This window comes from Gymnoscopelus microlampas (assembly GCF_963454915.1).
Source record: "Gymnoscopelus microlampas genome assembly, chromosome: 10".
Lineage (NCBI taxonomy): Eukaryota > Metazoa > Chordata > Actinopteri > Myctophiformes > Myctophidae > Gymnoscopelus > Gymnoscopelus microlampas.
The window spans coordinates 1,202,237-1,211,932 of record NC_139947.1 but is presented as its reverse complement, the minus strand read 5'-3'; positions in this window follow the sequence as shown (position 1 = coordinate 1,211,932).

Below are 9,696 nucleotides of genomic sequence, written 5' to 3'. Positions count from 1 at the left end.
TCATCCACTAGGCTTGTTTCTGCACATATTTTTTACGCATGCGCACATACACGCTTTTCCACGTTCAGAGTCTGATTCATCAATGTTTTTGGTCCGTGAATTTTGACGGATGTCCCGTCAAACTCACGTCTGCTCGGACATGGGACCAAAGCTTGCGTATGTCATTAGAATGCCTTATTCTTCATGCAAAATCAATTACAATAGTGCCAACCCTCAAATAAAATATTTATGTGCCCAACGTTTGTCAACACACAAAGAAAAAGGTGTCAAACGATCTATTGCTTGGATGCATATTATAGACCTGATGCAAATTCAACAAATGTTTTAATTTTTTCAGTTGACGCATTTCGAGCGGAATTATTAGATCCCTCGGCGTGTTTGCCGTTAGTGCAAGTGTGGCCACAGTTTGGACATTCATGCCAACTCCAGTGTTGCACTATTCATTTATAATATTGACCACATCACATGAACGCAGTCTTACCATCTGATAGGGATACAGTATAAATGAAATCTAGCTGTTTTCATCACTCCATTTCCAAATCCGACAGTGGAGGATATGTATGTTCGTCCAAATGACAGATTCCCCTCAGTAATCAATAAGGGCCAGTGCTGAGATTGGGTATTTGGGCTGTATTAGAATGTGACGTCCTAACTCTTCTGATGTAGAAGAAAGTCCCGCCCGCCCAATAGGGGACGCGTCCCACCCACTGCAAATCCACCGTATACTACCATATATAGCGCGGGCTACGGGGACGGTCTTGAAAGTGAGTGACAGGTGCGTCACTGCGTTTTTTAGAATCCGCTGGCTGCAAAAAACTGTGGCCGCGCACAACCTGCGTTTAACAGCAGCCAACCATGTTTTGGTGGGAGCGCGCCCTAAAGCTCTAATTTAAAAAAAATCCAATACTGGCGGATTCCAGCATCATCTTTTTACCTCGCTAAAGGTGAGTGAGTGCTCAGCAGAAAGGGCTTATATAATATTGTTTCCAACACACACACACACACACACACACACACACACACACACACACACACACACACACACACACACACACACACACACACACACACACAGGCACACACAGGCACGCACGCACACATGCACACGCCCCCCTCTCTCTCTCGCTCTCTCACACACAGACATGCGCCCAACTGCGTCTTTCATAATCCGTTACGGTGCAATCTTTGTCAGTCAGTAGGCTTGTAGCCTACATGAATGACATATTATGATAGGCCTACCAATCACATCGCCATGAATGGAATACGTTTGTGTATTTATTTACCCCATACCGAGCAGTGCGCGTTCGATAGTTACACTAAAGCAGTTATACATTCCCCATGAGACTCGGGCGGTCTGCAGACTGCAGTGATCCCTTGCCGCCACCCACGTTATAAGAGATTGGATCGTCAGGTTTATATCCTTAACCCAGCCAGGTTGTAGCCTATATAACTCTCTATGACATAACTCCATACCATAGGACAAGCTACTGTAAGTTTGTAGAACTCGCTGTCCCGACCGCGCGACTCCCGACGCAAAAGCGCTCGTTATTTTGAAAATAGCAGATCTACAAGCTCACAACGCGTCGCGATGCGATGCTGGCTTGTGAGCTTGTACATTTGCTATTTTCAATGCAGCCAGATCTACAATCTTATCTGAATGACTGTTAAAGCAGTTTGTTTAAATCAATTTATAATGTTATATTTTCACAGGGATTATTTATTAGTGTAGATATACATTTTGGAGTGGATATATGTGTCCAGATGCCTGTCAGACCGTCAGACAATGCTGCTCAGCAGGTCTAGAATGGAATAAACGGGCGCAGCCAACGTCAACAACTGGTCTCGACCAGACGTGAGATCTCAGCGTAAAGTAGGATGAAGCCCACGTCAGGATATATTGATAAATGCCGAAAGGTGCGGTGATCACGCCGTACGCTCATTATTCGGGCTGCACCGCGTTGATAAATGAGGGTGACGTGTGTGTGTGTGTGTGTGTGAGTGTGTGTGTGTGTGTGTGTGTGTGTGTGTGTGTGTGTGTGTGTGTGTGTGTGTGTGTGTGTGTGTGTGTGTGTGTGAGAATGGGTGAATGTAATGCACAATCTATGTAAAGCGCTTTGGATAAAAGCGCTATATAAATGCACCATTTACCATTTATCAGTGAAACTCACTAATGCTCTGGACCAGAGCTAGGGCTCAAGCAAACACACATTATAGGCTCTATGCACAGCAGCCATATTTTAAAGAAATTGGGCCTCTCCCTTCCTTACTTCACAGTTCTTATCAATTATGCTAATTACGGATCCGTTCCATTTAGTTTAGCACAGTGGTTCTCAATCTTTTTTTCATTTCAAGGACACCCATAGCCAAAGGGTCCATGTGGTTCCATTTGTCAGAGTTACACACCCATAAGGGGCCATTTGGACGGTGTGTGTCCGTGTGTGTGTGTCCGTGTGTCCATCTGTCTGTGAGCAGCTAATCTCCGGCACCGTTGGCCCGGTCGCTGCGAAACTGTGCACACACACTCCCTGGATACCAATTCAGAACCTCTGGCCCAAGTTTTTCACACGGGCCTGTTATAGCGCCACCAGGAGGCCGATTTGTGCAAAACCCATTTTTTATATTACTCCTACAGATTTTATCCAAACATAACGCAAATCTGTACACAGTGGCCCTCATTTATCAACGCGGTGCAGCCCAAATAATGGGCGTACGGCGTTTTCACCGCAATTTTCGGCATTTATCAATATATCCTGACGTGGGTTTTATCCTACGGTACGCTGAGATCTCACGTCTGGTCGAGACCAGTTGTTGACGTTGGCTGCACCCGTTTATTTCATCCTAGACCTGCGGAGCAGCATTGTCTGACGGTCTGACAGGCATCTGGACACATATATCCACTCCAAAATGTATATCTACACTAATAAATAATCCCTGTGAAAATATAACATTATAAATTAATTTAAACAAACTGCTTTAGCAGTCATTCAGATAAGATTGTAGATCTGGCTGCATTGAAAATAGCAAATCTACAAGCTCACAAGCCAGCATCGCATCGTGACGCGTTGTGAGCTTGTAGATCTGCTATTTTCAAAACAACGAGCGCTTTTGCGTCGGGAGTCGCGCGGTCGGGACAGTGAGGTCTACTAACTTACAGTAGCTTGTCCTATGGTATGGAGTTATGGCATAGGGAGTTATAGGCTACAACCTGGCTGGGTTAAGGATATAAACCTGACGCTCCAATCTCTTATAACGTGGGCGGCGCGGGATCACTGCAGTCTGCAGACCGCCCGAGTCTCATGGGGAATATAGCCTACTACATGACTGCTTTAGTGTAACTTGTAACGCGCACTGCTCGGTATGGGGTAAATAAATAAATATACAAACGTATTCCATTCATGGCGATGTAATTGGTTTCATAATATGTCATTCATGTAGGCTACAAGCCTACGTGACAATTAGATTGTACCGCTACGGTACGGAGTGTGTGTGTGTGTGTGTGTGTGTGTGTGTGTGTGTGTGTGTGAGAGAGAGAGAGAGGGGCGTGTGCGTGTGCGGCGAGATGAAGCGAAGCGATCGGGGGAAAGTATTTCTTATTGGCTTTTCATGTCTTTGGTCGTATTCTGGTTCGTCTTCATGTCGTAAAATCGGGGCGTTTTGAGAATATTTAAGGGCGTGTTATTTAAATGACGCTCGGTTTCAGCCGTGACGCTCGGTTTCAGCCGTGACATTTATCGGGTGCAATACGTTAGTCCGACAGCGCATTCCTCCGACAGCGCAGTGCTCCGACATTAAACAGTAAACCCGAACCAAACCCGCACCCTAACCCTAACCGCACGCGGATGCCACATAGTCGGAGAAAAGGTCTGTCGGATTAACGCATGCCTCCCCATTTATCAACGCTGGGACCAAATGTACGCTCGGATCAGCTGTGTAGGATCCTTTGATAAATGTGACTTCGACGTTGGTGTACGGCCGAATATATGGAAAAATATATGGCGGTTTATACGCTGCGTTGATAAATGAGGGCCACTATCTCTATAGTCATGTGATCAACACAGATCTGTCTGATTTTCCATATTCCATCTTGATTGGCTAAAGTTGCCTTCCAAAGTTTGCAGGATTGGCCCGGTTTGAACAAAATGCCTCAAATCATGAACGCAGCTTGCGATTTCCGTGAAATTTCACACGCACACATTCCCACTAGGCAGAGAAAGAAATGGCACTTGAACATTTTCACATCAGCCACATGGTGGCGCTATAACAGGCCGATTTGCGTTTCTAACTATAACTGCACCGATCTGCGTGAAACTTTGCACGCACACTCCCTACGGGCCAAGGAAAAACATCTGCCCTGCATTTTTCACATTTGCTTTTTACAGTGCCACCAGGAGGCCAACTTTTGTAAAACACATTTTTGGAAATTAGTCCTACAGATTGTACCCAAACATCACGCAAATCAGTACACACTGGCCCTCATTTATCAACGCGGTGCAGCCCGAATAATGAGCGTACGGCGAGATCACTGCACCTTTCGGCATTCATCAATATATCCTGACGTGGGCTTCATCCTACTTTACACTGAGATCTCACGTCTGGTCGAGACCAGTTGTTGACGTTGGCTGCGCCCGTTTATTCCATTCTAGACCTGCGGAGTAGCATTGTCTGACAGTCTGACAGGCATCTGGACACATATATCCACTCCAAAATGTACATCTATACTAATAAATAATCCCTGTGAAAATATAACATTATAAATGAATTTAAACAAACTGCTTTAACAGTCATTCAGATAAGATTGTAGATCTGGCTGCATTGAAAATAGCAAATCTACAAGCTCACAAGCCAGCGTCGCATCGCCACGCGTTGTGAGCTTGTAGATCTGCTATTTTCAAAATAACGAGCGCTTTTGCGTCGGGAGTCCCGCGGTCGGGACAGTGAGGTCTACAAACTTACAGTAGCTTGTCCTATGGTATGGAGTTATGTCATAGAGAGTTATATAGGCTACAACCTGGCTGGGTTAAGGATATAAACCACCTGACGATCCAATCTCTTATAACGTGGGTGGCGGCACGGGATAACTGCAGTCTGGAGACCGCCCGAGTCTCATGGGGAATACATGACTGCTTTAGTGTAACTCGAACGCGCACTGCTCGGTATGGGGTAAATAAATATACAAACGTATTCCATTCATGGCGATGTGATTGGTAGGCCTATCATAATATGTCATTCATGTAGGCTACAAGCCTACTGACTGACAAAGATTGCACCGTAACGGATTATGAAAGACGCAGTTGGGCGCATGCGTGTGTGTGTGTGAGAGAGCGAGAGAGAGAGGGGGGCGTGTGCATGTGTGCGTGCGTGCCTGTGTGTGTGTGTGTGGTGTGTTTGTGTGACTTGACAGGCAGCGAGGCGAGCCGGCTAAACTCTTTCTTTGGTCGTATTCTGGTTCTTCATGTCGTAAAATCGGGGTGTTTCGAGAATATTTAAGGGCGTGTTATTTAAATGACGCTCGTTTTCAGACGTGAGATTTATCAAGGCTGGGACCAAATGTACGCTGGGATCAGCTGTGTAGGATGCGTTGATAAATGTGACTTCGACGTTGGTGTACGGCCGAATATATGGAAAAATATGCACCGGTTTATACGCTCCGTTGATAAATGAGGGCCAGTATCTCTATAGTCATGTGATCAACACGGATCGGTCCGATTTTCCATATTCCATCCTGATTGGCTAAGGTTGCACGCACATTCACACTACGTTTAAGAACAAATGCTACCCTTTTAACATTGTCCTATTATAGCGCCACCAGGAGGCCGATTTTTCTTTTTTATATTACTCCTTCAAATTTTGTCCAAACATCATGCAAATCAGTACACATTATCTGTACTAGACCATACCCGGTCGACGCATCCGTGGGGGGATATGCGCACATGATCTGGCAACCCGGGTGGCGACATTGTTTGACACATAAACGCTAATAAGAAGCTGAGATTTGATGAAATTGAAAAACGGGCTTCACAGTTAAGTTCAGATGGGTAATGGTCAATGGCTGTGTGCAAAATCAGAGCAAATGCTCCAGCCACTGAGGAGAACCGGGTAGCTTCACTCACTCACCACTACAGACAGAGGTTACTAGAATTATAGGAGGATAGTCAAGTGATCAAGATGGTTCCGTCCGATTTTTTATATTCCAGCCTGATTGGCAAATTCTGAACATTGCTGGCCCACAATAACCTACCTGACCTGGCGGAGACCTGTGCTCCGAGGAACACTTTTTCTAGTTATGATTCTTTTTTTTGTTATTGTGTGTTGACACACCATCATGGGGGCTTTGTGAGAGAATGGGAAGCATGTGTTGTGTGTCAAGCGTCAACGTTTTCTGGCTTCTTTGATTTCTAAAGAGGGTCAGTTGGAAATCAGTGTTTGAGGAACTGTCAACATTGCAGCACACTGATCTGTGCTTCCTGTAACTTGTCCTCCATAATGTTCCTCTTTGCTTGGTCACTGGTGATGAGCACATAGCCTTTATTACAGAGACATACTGTAGTTGGAAACAAAGGAGAATGTGGTACTGTGCACATTCAACCCAAATGGATTCAGTTGCTGGGTTAAGAAAAAAACTACAACATTAAGAAATACCTTCACACAAAATAATAAGCTTGCAATATATTTGATCAATCTGGATGTCAAATGCAGGATAACTCGGTCTATTGCAGTGGTTCTCCATCTTTTCAGGCTGCGACCCCCCAAAATAATCATATTTGAACTGGTGACCCCCAAAATAATCATATTTGAATTGGTGACCCCCTAACATAATCATATTTGAACTAGGGACCCCCCAAAATAATCAAAATTGAACTGGTCACCCCCCAAAATAATCATATTTGAACTGGTGACCCCCCAAAATAATCATATTTGAACTGGTGACCCCTCCAAATTAATCATATTTGAACTAGGGACCCCCAAAAAGAATCATATGTGAACTGGTGACCCCCCAAAACAATCATATTTGAACTAGGGACCCCCCAAAATAATCATATTTGAACTAGGGACCCCCCAAAATAATCATATTTGAAATGGTGACCCCCCAAAATAATCATATTTGAACTGGTGACCCCCCAAAATAATCATATTTGAACTAGGGACCCCCAAAATAATCATATTTGAACTGGGGACACCCCACACTGACAGGCACTTGGAATTGTAAGAGTTGAGGCATTACATTTAGTTAGTTACTTTTTTTTTGAGGAATTAAAAAGGTCTTAAAAGTCCTTAAATTGTCACTTCACTGTCACCTGAGGCGAAATATATAAAAAGCAAGTCAGCTTTGATTAATTGTAATTGTACTGTGACAGTGAATGTTTTTGCTGCCTACCATCATGTGAATTATGCATGCATGCATACGGACGGCACATAGCCGAGCTCAACTGCAAACGTCATGAGGGGATTGTGAGGGGAGGAGCGAGACAGAGCCTCTTGGGACAGAGTGAGACAGGACTCGTAGAGACAGAGTCGACCAACACAAGCAGAGCATCCAGAGAGACCTGTCTCCCTGCCACCAACCTCTCCTGAACACCGCACATGTAAGATCGTCTCTGTTTAAATCGTCCATAAATGAACCCTGTTTGACAGACATTGTCACATGACTCACCAGATAATGTGTACCTAATTTCATGGTCTCTTGCAGGCATCATGAAGTAACATTTAATACTTTTTATAACCCATTAAAACCCGGGTATGCATTTGTGTCATTATAGATTTTAGCTATATTATGTAATAGCAACATAAGTTTTTCAGAAAACTCTTAGGATTTAGAACGGTGGTTTAGAACAGTGGTTCTCAAAAATAGCAGATCTACAAGCTCATATCTCATGCAAGCTTGTGCATCTGCAGTTTTTGACATTTACGTTTTTTTTTTACATTTTTGATTTTCTTTTAACACAAATCTTCTTTTCTGGGAGGGGGGGGGGTTCCTGGCACAAAACATTTTCAGATGGAGAGTCGGCGGCCAAATATATATATCAATTTGGGGGTCCTTGGCGCGACAAAGTTCTGGTGTCCCAGACACCACCTGTATGCTTAACGGGAGAAGAAAATGGGTGCTATTTTCATGCTGTCCCTCCAGTCTGTTCAGTCAGATTACTGATACTACGGATCAGTTATTACACAGGAACTATAGTTACTTCAACATTTCAAGGAAAGTTGGCTAAGCTTTGTCTTTAGCTTCCTCTATTGTGTTTATGCTTATAGCCAAAGCTTCACTGGTTGGCCTGATGGCCAATAATAGACTGAAAATAATGGCTTACAAGCATTGAAGAGAGATGTGAGTGTGTAAAGATGAAATAAATAAAGTCTGACACTAGGTCTAACTGGGTTAACATAATAAATTAGTAGGCTATAATAATATGAATATACAATGTATCAACAGTGATTAATTAATTGATGGATATATGCATGGATATGCGTACATTCTATCAACAGAGACTATAGTAAGTAGCCTACACAGTATTATGCTATAGTGAGCGCAGATGGCCTACAAACGACAGAAAATGCCATTATAGTTCTTTGCATCCCGGATAGTCAATCTAACCCATTAAAGGGATAGTTCACCCCCAAAATGACTTTTTTCCTATTGATTACTCACCCCATGGAGCCTTGAATTCATGAATATTTTTTTGTTTTTGTCGCTTTCCTAAGCCAATCATTTGATGACCAGTGGAGTCTCCAGTGGGAGACTCAAAGAGTCTCCATTGAGTCTCCGCTGGTTTTCATGGGGTGAGTAATTGATAGATAATTATTTTTTGTGAACTATCCCTTTAATACCTAAGACCTAATGCCTTCTAAATCAGTAGTTCTCAAACTTTTTTTGTGTCAAGGACCCCCAAATTAATATACATTATATATAAGCTTTCCTGGCTTTAATGGGTTAAGCAGAACATGTATCAGATAAATCCTTTATTTCCATCCCATCTATTTCTAACTCATCCAAATTACTTTTATTGTATTTTAAATGTTCTTATCGTGATTCGTGTTGTATGGTTGTGTCAGGGAACACGTCCCACCAACATGTCACTACCTGTATGTGTGTGTGTGTGAGTAAGCAATCTGGGAACCCATAGTCAAACAAAAGGGGAAAAAAACAGCGCCCTCTGCTGCGGAGCTCTGAATCTGTCTGTCCATATTTGTATACTTTGGCTATTCAAAAATGGCAGATATACAAGTTCATAGTGTGGCATCGAGTGCCGTGCTATGAACTTGTAGATCTGCTATTTTTGAAAATGTGTGCAAATCTTTGAATATATATATTTTTAAAGCGATTTTCTTTACTCAAATCTTTGCTTCTGGGGGGGTCCCTGGAACAACATATTTTGAGATGGGGATCCGCGGCCAAATACATATCATTTTTGGGGGTCCTTGACATGAAAACGTTTGGGAACCTAACCGTAGAGGACATTTATAGAATACATATTCAAAGATTTGCACACATTTTCGCGATATTTCTAAAAAATAGCAGATCTACAAGCTCGTAGCGCGGCACTTGGTGCCGCGCTATGAGCTTATAGATCTGCTATTTTTGAATAGCCAGATAAAATCTGAAATGACAGAAATGCGTTCCCAGATTGAATGGGTTAATGAGTATAGTGACACTTAAACTCTTCTTGATTCTTGACTGATTCTTGATTCTTGAAGATGTCA